This window comes from Lutra lutra, chromosome 6 (assembly GCF_902655055.1).
Source record: "Lutra lutra chromosome 6, mLutLut1.2, whole genome shotgun sequence".
NCBI lineage: Eukaryota > Metazoa > Chordata > Mammalia > Carnivora > Mustelidae > Lutra > Lutra lutra.
Genome location: NC_062283.1, coordinates 150,479,135 through 150,489,153, shown reverse-complemented (window position 1 = coordinate 150,489,153; position 10,019 = coordinate 150,479,135). Strand labels below are relative to the sequence as shown.

The following is a 10,019-nucleotide window of genomic DNA, read 5'->3' as shown; positions in this document are numbered from 1 at the left end:
AGCAGGGAGCCCGCTTCCCCCTCTCTCTTTGCCTGCCTCTCTGCCTACTTGTGTTCTCTGTCTGTCAAGTAAATTAAAAAAAAAATCTTTAAAAAAATGTCTAACCTGATTATATAGTTTGATGACTTTTGACAAATGTCTACATCAGTATAAACACCAACACAAGTTATAGAACATTTCTACCCCCAAAAGCTAGTTTATGCCTCCTTAAAATTATTCCTCCCTCCTACGGAGGAATCATTATCCCTTCTGATGACTAGCATACCTCTGGTATGATTTTCTTTACTGTAGGCTGGCTTTGCTTCTTCCACAATTTCACGTAAGTAGGATCATAGCTCTTTATCTGCTTTCTTTCGCTTGGCATAGTTTTGACTTTCGTCCATGATGCTGAGTATATAAATAGTTTTTTCCTTTTAATTGCTGAGAAGTATGACACATATGGGTATACCACAAATTGTTCATCTTCCCAACTTGATGATAGACATTTGGGTTGTTTTCAGGTTTTGGATACCTGAGTAAATCTGCTAGGAGCATCTGTTTGAAAGTCTTTGTGTGAACACATGTATTCATTTCTCTTGGGTAGATATGGAGGGGTGTGATGCCTGGATTGTTGGGTATAGTGATGTGGTTAAACTGCTTTCTAAATGACCGTACCATTTTGCACTCCCACATGCAATATGTGAGACTTCCAGGTGCTCTGCATACTTGTCGTATCATTTATTTCCTTAATTTTAGCCTTTCTAGGGTGTATATCACTGAGGTTTTACTTGGCATTTCCTTGATGTCAAGTAAAGATGCATTTCCCTGATGTCAAGTAAAGATAAACATTTTTCAGATACTTATTGACCATTTTATGCGTTCTTATTTTAAGAGATTGCAAATATTTTGCTAATTTTCCTTATGATTTCCCATGATTGATAGATGGATGTAGTTGTTTTATTATATTGTAAGAATTCTACGTATAATCTGAGTACCATTATTTTGTCTGATAGATATATTATAAACCCTTTCTGTCAATGGCTTGCATTTTCATTTTCTGAAGACTTCTTTGAGGAACAGAAGTTTTACATTTGATTCAAATCCAATTAATTTATTTATTTTGTTGTGTAGTTTTTGTTATTGGTGTCATAACTGAGATATCTTCATGTATTGAAAGTTGAGTACATTTTCTCATATGTTTTCTTTTGTATGTTTTGTAGTTTTAGCCCTTTGGTCAACTTATGCTACGTTTTGTCAAAAAGCAATTGCGCATTGATGTGTGAGTCTCTTTCTGGATTCTTTATTGTTTTCTACGGTTTACATGGACATTATGCAAAATTACCCAAAAATCCCTAGGGAAGATGCAGTACTATGTATAATGATTTGTGGGTGTCCCCACTTCATAGTGATGGTGTCTCATGAAATTGGTCCACCTGACATCTCAGAAATCTACCCGGTCACTCAGCAGTCAGTCACCTCCCCTGGAGTGGCTGTGAAGGTTTTGTATTATCCAGAATAGACTGGAAAGTTTATTTCTACCCCCCATAATGACTTATATCTAACTTAGTATGATCAGTTTTGTTAAATTCATTCTTTCAGTGTATTTTGAAAAGGGTCAGAGGGTATTAGCATTATAAAAAGCAATGTCTCTTCAGTTAACATATAAGGGAGTAGAGCAAATTCTGACTGCCTCTTACCGGTGCCATGAACTGAGGAAGTTATATACCCCCCTGAGCCTCAATAGGTATAAAGTAGGGACAATAGCAATATACATGATTTAATATCTATTATTGTCTCATCATATCTACTCCACAGCAAAATCTCATATATTAAGCACTTAGTATATATCAGTGACATATAATGATAACTAACATTAAGAATTTCAGTTAATGTTTATTATCAGTATTTTTATTCTATCACAACTCAAACATCTTGTCTTTTTGAAAAACCTCCAGGTGGGCTGATATATAGCTTCTGTGAGATATACATGAAGAGAGGACTCAGATATACCATTTACAGATGCTCACTGAGCCATCTTTAAAAGAATCCCTTCATATGCTTTCAGACATATGAAATCTACTCGGTGCCTAAAACATCTTAATTTGTTCTGCATTGAAAATCAAATTTAGACTTCAAAGTGAGAACGTAACACTCACAAGGAAAAATCAGTACTTACATGCTCAAAGTTCAGCAAAACCAGGTTTCATATCACAAGGTAGATCAACTTAGTGGTAACATTGGGAAATCTGTGCCACTCAGCATTGCACTTTAAATTAATAACAGCATCTGAAGGTAATGACTCACAGCGTTTCAAATAAATGCGTGCCATTTTCTTGAGTAATTTGCTGATACACGGGACATGGCTAGCAGATTTGCATGCCTTTGGTGTGAAAGGCAGTGGGATCCATAACTCACGTGAACATAAATTATTAAAAGAAACCATTATTATAAAAATATATTCATGAATCAGACAAAGAGATCACTTTTCCATGGGAAAGATAAACATTTCTATTGATTCCAGCATTTGTTGTGAATTTACATAAACTATAGACTGATCACTGTTTTTATATGATCGTCTAGATTCGCATGTGTTTTCAGCTAGCAGTCTAGTTACTTTGTGGGGATTAGTAAATCCTATGCTTAATTAACACTGTCTTTGATCTTTTGAGTAGTAGCTTCACATCACAGAAATATGTGATAATTTCAGTGCCTTTAATTCCTGAGAAAATCATCCAAGAGCTTATTATAATAGGTGAACTAAGTAAAATAAGGAATGTAGCCTGAAAATAAATTTGAGAGACCTATTGATTGTACAACAGATGCCCACTGCTTCCTCAGCTGAAGCTCATGTTATCAACTGATAATACTGGCATTCTTGTTCATAAATCAATCTCCTAGGACTTTGGTTATGATGAATCATTTTCCTTAAACTCGATCACCTCTGAATAAGCAACAGAGCTACAGTAGGCACCTGGGGGGCTCAGTCAGTTAAACATCTGCCTTCGGCTCAGGTCATGATCCCAGAGTCCTGGGATCGAGTCCCGCATCGGGCTTCCTGCTCAGCGGGTAACCTGCTTCTGCCTCTCCCCTCCGTTCAAGCGCTCTGTCTCTGTCTTAAATAAAATCTTAAAAAACAAAGCAAAAACCAGAGCGATCGTATTGCATTGCTGCTGTAGTGGGGCCACAGGCCACCATACTCAGTTCAGTCCCCTGTCGGATTGCTGCTGCTGAGGTCACGCTGGCATTCTATTCTCCACAGACCTGCACGGTCTTTAGCGGCACACGCCCATGAGAGTTCCTTTCTGTGGAGACACTCTTGTGCCTGACGTATTTCAGGTTGTCCCTTGAGAGGCCTTACTTATGTTGTTAAAAACTAGATATAAATTTTACCTGCAGTGAGAGTTTCGGGTTTGACACCCTCAACCAAACACTCTTGAGAAGAAGACCTGTTATCTTGCTTTTCCTTATGTTTCTCGTTAGTGTCTAGAATTTATTCTTCTGCAATTCCTTAAGTGGCTGGCTGTTTACTGAACACACACCTTGGCTCAGGAAAGGGATTTGGAGAACGATAAATACTTTTTTAGTTTACTGTTTTATTTATCATGTCTGAATGGCACTACAGAAACAGAAGTATTTTTTCCTTATTCCCAAATAGGGATTTTCAATGCCAGTGTGTGTTGACAGGGTTGGACTGCTTTGGAGGTAACAAGGGAACCCAGTGAGGGTCAGCATGTAGAATTTAAAAAAAGGAAAAAGAAAAAAAAAATAAACCAGCCCGTCTCATTATTTAGTGTGTTCAGTAATGAGTTTTCCAGCTCTGGGATGGTTTGAAGATATGTTTCCATGGCACTGCTACTTACCATGTTCTCTAGGTAGGGGGAAGGCTGGTTCATGTCTGCTTTTTCTAGCAAGGCAACCCGGTACTCACTGGTCCCATTGATAGAGAAATAAACTGGCAAAGCTTAAAGAAGAACATGGCAACTATAGGGCCCCCTTACAACATATTTAGGTCTATATTTCTGGGGTTTATTTGCCATTTGGGACAGCATGTCTGGATTGTTGTGGGTGTAGACACAAGCACAGAGTGACATGGACTGTCACAGACACTCCCCGTTTTAGTCATTCAGCAGATACTCACTGAGTGTCCATCCTGGCCCAGATCATCTGCTTAGTCCCGAGAATACGTGGGGGGGCGAGCAAGAAAACAGCCCCTGACCGACTCAGGAAGCATCTATTCTAGTGACGAAGGCAGACAGGAAAGGGATCGTGGGATGAAGAGACACAACGCACTTCACTGACAGACTTTTAGTTAGGTGGGTGTTCCAGGAAGGGAAGAATTTCCCGAGTGGGTGACATTTAAGTAGAGAGAATCTTAAACACATTTACTGAGGGCACATTTACTTAATATCAAACCCAAACCCTATACATAGGCATGCGAGGGCCTCACTGTCTGCATCCTGCTTCTCCTCTGCTCTTGTCACTGACTCCCAAGTTTTCAGATTTTCTTTGATTTCTTCACAGAGCACTTTACAGTGATCTCTGTTTACTACTCGTAATTCCATTTTATGTTTTAATGGGGTACCAAGAATTGTCATTTTTTAAAAAAATCGTCATCATTAATAAAGGACACCGCATAATGCATACCTATGCATGCAGGAAAATATGAGAAGGAGATCGTGTTTGTTTGGGTAACTCTCACTTGGGAGTCCGTTCTAGGCAGATGCACCACTCTGTGTGTGTGAGCGTGTGTGCGCGTGCGCGTGTGTCCGTGCAAGTGTGTGCGCAAGCGCCTGCCCGTGGTGGTGTTATTTGGGAGCCATGAGCTCATACCCTTAACTTTCTCACTTTGGGAGAGGGTGAGAACAACTTTTAAAAAGACCGAGGATCACGTATGGGAAAGCAGCTCTGAGCTCTGAGTGTCAGGTAGAGTAAGAGCCGGTACAGCCAGCGGGCCCCAGTCTTTCAGGGTTTCTCACAGTGGGAGTCTGGTGCTTGCTCACGTAGAAGCCCCGTCCCCGGTCGTGGTCAGACTGTGGTGGCTTCGAGTCTGCGGTTGCTCACACCTCACACCTCCACTGCCCTGTCGACAGGAGCACGGCAAGGTGAAGGACTCATCTGACTTTTCTCCTGCTGCAACTTGTTAATGACAAATATACTTGTTTATGTCCCATTGGCAAGGACTATGTCTGTGGCCCTTTCTAGAGGCGAAAAGATGGCTGGGGACTGTCACCTGGCTACTGCCAGTCCTTCCAGTGACAACTTTATACTGTGGGGAGAGGCATTTGACTTTTCGTGTCCATTTAGCCACCCAGCAGCACGAGATAATCTGTTTGCACTCTTCTTCCCAAAGGAAATGTTCTTGCCCATCTCCAAGGGAGACAAGCCAGTGTTCCAGCCAGTCAGTACGTGTACTGCCAAGTCCAGACCTCAGCCCTATCTGCAGACAATGTTTAGAAAGCTATGGTCCCACAGACAAGTCATGTGTGCCTCCCTCACACCAGCAATGACGTGACTCAGGTGCAGGATAACTGCAGCACAATCACAATCTCCAGTGCAGGTGGATGCAGGGTGATAGAGAGAATCAGCTGTCCATGGCATTTAAGAATGAATGCTGAGGAGGCTCCGAGGAGGCCCTGTGGCTGACGGTGGACAGTTCTTCAATTAACTCTAATTCTACTCCCCCTGGGTAACTCTCCTATCCATTTTCCCTGCCCTGTGGAGCTTCCATCCTAGTTGAATAGAATTAAGCAAACATTTTTCAAAGATTTACAGCACGTCAATTGCTGGTAAATGCTAAGAAGAACAGCATCAATGGGGATCTGGGGTTGTCCCTTTAGATAGGATGGCCCGATGGTTTCAGGTAGCATTTGAATAAAGACCTGGGGGAACTGAGAGACATAGAACACAGATGAAGTGATGCTGGGGACGAGCATTCTCATAGAGGAGCCAGCCTTATCGTGGCTGAGATCCAGCCATGACTCCTCTGTCCCTGTAAGGGAAAGAACGGGGACAAAGAGTCACAGGAAGTGAAGTCCCAGAAGCAAGAAGGGGGCATATCATGTGAGGCCGTGCTTACTACTCTATGGACTCCGGATTTTACTCTGAGTGAGACGGGAATGCATTGGGAAGTTTGGAGTTAAAGAAAGACATGATCAACTTGCTGTACTCCACTAGGTGCTGGATGGAGATGGGAAGTAGAAGCAAAAGCAGCTGACATGATCTGACATGGTCCGGGGTGGTCACCAACAAGCTGCCCTGGGCACCAACCCATCTGGACCCAACGTGCTTTATAACAAGGATTTGGAGTGTTTGATCATAAAGTCACTTTCTGATTCTAAATTCCAGTGAATAATTACATCTCTGGTGATACAGGGATTCATATTACTTTTGTTTTCAACTTGCAGATGAGTTAATGAAGATTTAGCAAACAAAAACCTCAAAGAATTGCTTAAGCAGATGTGTGATGAATCATTGCAATGCAGTGCATTCTGAAAGAGGTCTCAGGTATCATTTACGTTGTTTATTGAATGCACTCATTTCATATTTTCACACAAAAATGTGAACCCTGGGGTAGTCTCAATTTTAGCACAGCTAAGATGTGTGAGAGCTAAGCTAAAATCAAAACAATAATTAATTTACAAATAGTAAAATTCCCCTTTTTTAGTGCAGGACTCAGTAATTTTTGGCAAATGTGTACAGGCTTGCAATGACCACCATGATAAAAATTTTATACAGTTCCATCACCCTAAAACATTTCCCTCTGCCCTCCTATAGTGAACAGTTCTCCCAGCTCACAGTCCTGGGCAATTGCTAATCTGTTTTCTGTCTCTAAAGCTTGTCTTTGCAAGAATGTCATATAAATGGAATAATACAGTATATTACTTGTGGGTTTGTCTATTTTTCTTTCCAGTTTATTAGTCATTGCTTTGTTATTTTAAATTTCTGTTTTAACATCCAATTATGTGTGAGATTTTTATAATAAAGACCTTTTTAGGGCATTTTTTTAATGTTTCCAGTTTTTATTTAAATTCTAATTAGTAAAAAAAAAATTCTAATTACTTAACGTGTAGTGTAATCTTGGTTTCAGGAGTAGAACTCAGTGCTTCATCACTTACATACAACACCTCGTGCTCATCACAAGTGCCCTCCTTAATATACATCACCCATCTAGCCCATCCCCCAACCTCCACCCCTCCATCAACCTTCAGTTTGTTTTCTATAGTCAAGAGTCTCTCTTATGGTTTGCCTTCCTCTCTCTTTTTTTCTTTCCCTTATGATCATTGGTTTTGTTTCTTAAATTTCACATATGAGTGAAATCATATGGTATTTGTTTTTCTCTGACTTATTTTGCTTAGCATAATAATCTCGAGCTCCATCCATGCCATTGCTTTTTAAAGAAGAGTTTTATTTTTTTTATTTTTATTTTTTTACAAACAAAAGTTTGTATTTACAAAACTATTTACAAAAATTACAATAGTTACAGACAGCACACATTGAGACAATTTCTTCCATTACTGTGATAGAAACTACCAGCCTTCACTTTCAAGTGAGGGTTTTGTTATTTATGACACACATTCAGTGATCCACTGCTCTTATTTAAAATGCTTTTCTAAATAATTCCAGGGGCTGATTGTGATATGTACATGGGTCATTCCCTCAGCTTTTATTTCCCTAATTACCATATACAAATCCAACACAAGTGGAATGTAACAGGGTAGAGCGACACTGAAATGAGTAATTTTTTTCCAACAGTAAATTTTAATTATTCTTTATATAGTAACTTAGTGGTTTAGACTTGAAACCATGATTTTTGGTTTTAAAAAGAAAGTACAGGGGCACCTGGGTGGCTCAGTCTGTTAAGTGTCTGCCTTCGGTCAGGCTGTGATCTCAGGGTCCTGAGATCAAGCCCCACATCCAGCTCCCTGCTGAGCAGGGAGTCTGCTTCTCCTTCTCCTCCTAGCTCACTATCTCTGTCTCTCCCTCAAATAAATAAATAAATAAATAAAATCTTAAAAAAAATAGAAAAGAAAGTCCAGTGTTTCTTACCATTAAAAATGCTGAATAATTCCACTATAGCCAGAGTTACCTGGCTATTTTTTACAGGCTTGCAATTATTTAAGAAACATAATTCTACCATTTTCAATTCTGTTTTGTTTAATTTTAGAGAGGAAGTGAGGTGGGGGAAGGGGCAGAGAGAGAGAGAGAATCCTAAGCAGACCCCACGCCCAGCATGTAGCCCAAAGCCAGGTTCAATATCACAACCCTGAGCTCATGACCTGAGCTGAAATCAAAAGTCTGATGGTCAACCGACTGAGACACCCAGGTATCTCTTATCATATTCAATTCTGTATGAATTTTGTCTTTTATGTTTTTTGATCAGAATCAATCCTACTGTTTGAGGAGTCTGTTGACATGACTTCTACATCATCTTCATTTTCCTTATTATGCCGCAGAGGTCCCAACAAGATGTGATTTGGTGACAGTGTAGTCACTCACATGTCATGTGACTGCCATGGTTATTGTGGAGCAAGGACATCTGGCAATCTACCTGCTGCAGGTCCATCCCCTGGTAAATGACCGTCTACACCATTAGTGGAAGGATTGTTCATTTGATCCAATAATCCACTTCTCATCTCTAAATCAGTTGGATATGGTCTATGTAGATCCCCTGGAACCCAAGTCAGTGGAGAACACAGTTTCACTCACACTAACCCTATGTGAATGCTTACTTAGGTCTTCAGAGGAGATGGTACCTTTTCTTGCTTTTTCTTTTGATTTGAGCTTTTCTTTTGCTTGGTAAACACTCTGGCTAGTATTTGTTCTGCTTCCTTTAGGGTTTTTTAGTTGCTGAATATCACCTTCTCTCTTCTCTACTTCCTTTTCTACAACTTGCATTTCATGATGGATTTTTCCCCAATTGAGTGCCAATTTAATCAGTTCTTGAAATTTCCCATCTCTGGATATCAGTGACTCCAGGAACTTGTTTTCCTCATCAGAGGCAACAACTTTTGGTTTCTTGAAATTGCTAGCATTTCTCTAAGTTCTCTCTCTCTCTCTCTCTTTTTTTTTTTAAAGATTTTATTTATTTGACAGACAGAGATCACAAGTAGGAAGAGAGGCAGGCAGAGAGAGAGGGGGAAGCAGGCTCCCCGCTGAGCAGAAAGTCCAATGTGGGGCTCAATCCCAGGACCCTGAGATCATGACCTGAGCCGAAGGCAGAGGCTTAACCCACTGAGCCACCCAGGTGCCCCTCTCTAAGTTCTCTTGACAAGACCTTCAGGGCTTCCAGTGTAGACAGCAGCCCCTCTGGCATGCTGTCACCACGGGCTGTCCCAAAGCTGCCTCCTGGCCACTCCTTCTCTTTGTCTCCACTCCAAGTCTGCTGCTATGCTCCCCACAGGCCCACAGCTGGAGACTTAGAGCAGTTTTAAATTCACTGCAAGAGTTGAGTGGAAGGGAGAGGGAATTCCCACGTAACCCCAGCCTCCCAAACACACACAACTTCTTTCACTATAACACCTCACACCAGAGTGCTACACTTGTTAAAATCAATAAACCTACACATCGTTATCCCCCAAAGTCCATAATTTACTTTAGGACTCACTCTTGGTCTTGTATATTCTATGGGTTTAGACAAACGTTTACTGTATCCACCATAATAATATCATAGAGAACATTTTCACTGCCCTAGAAATCATCTGTGCACTGACTGCTCCCTCCTCTCCTTCTCTCCCAAGCTGGGGTAGCCACTGATCTTTATATTGTTTCCAGAGCTTTGCCTTTTCTACAGGGTCCTGTAGTTGGAGTCTCATGGTATGCAATTGTTTCAGGTTGGCTTCCGTCACTTAATAATGTCCATTTGAGGTTGCTCCATGTCTTGTCATGTCTTGATATCTCATGTCTTTCTACTGCTTAATAATACTCTGCTGTCTGGATGCACCATGGTTTGTTTCTCAGTTCACCTTCCGACAGACATCTGGGTTCCTTCTTACAAACAAAGCTGCTGTAAACATCTATAGGTAGGCAGGTTTCTGTGTGCA

At 40.8% G+C, this 10,019-nt stretch overlaps 1 pseudogene; it reads right to left on the bottom strand.

Moving 5' to 3' along the window:
• Positions 1 to 8,342: 8,342 nt before the first annotated feature.
• LOC125101697 (mediator of RNA polymerase II transcription subunit 4-like) lies at positions 8,343 to 9,026 on the bottom strand (annotated as a pseudogene).
• Positions 9,027 to 10,019: the final 993 nt, after the last annotated feature.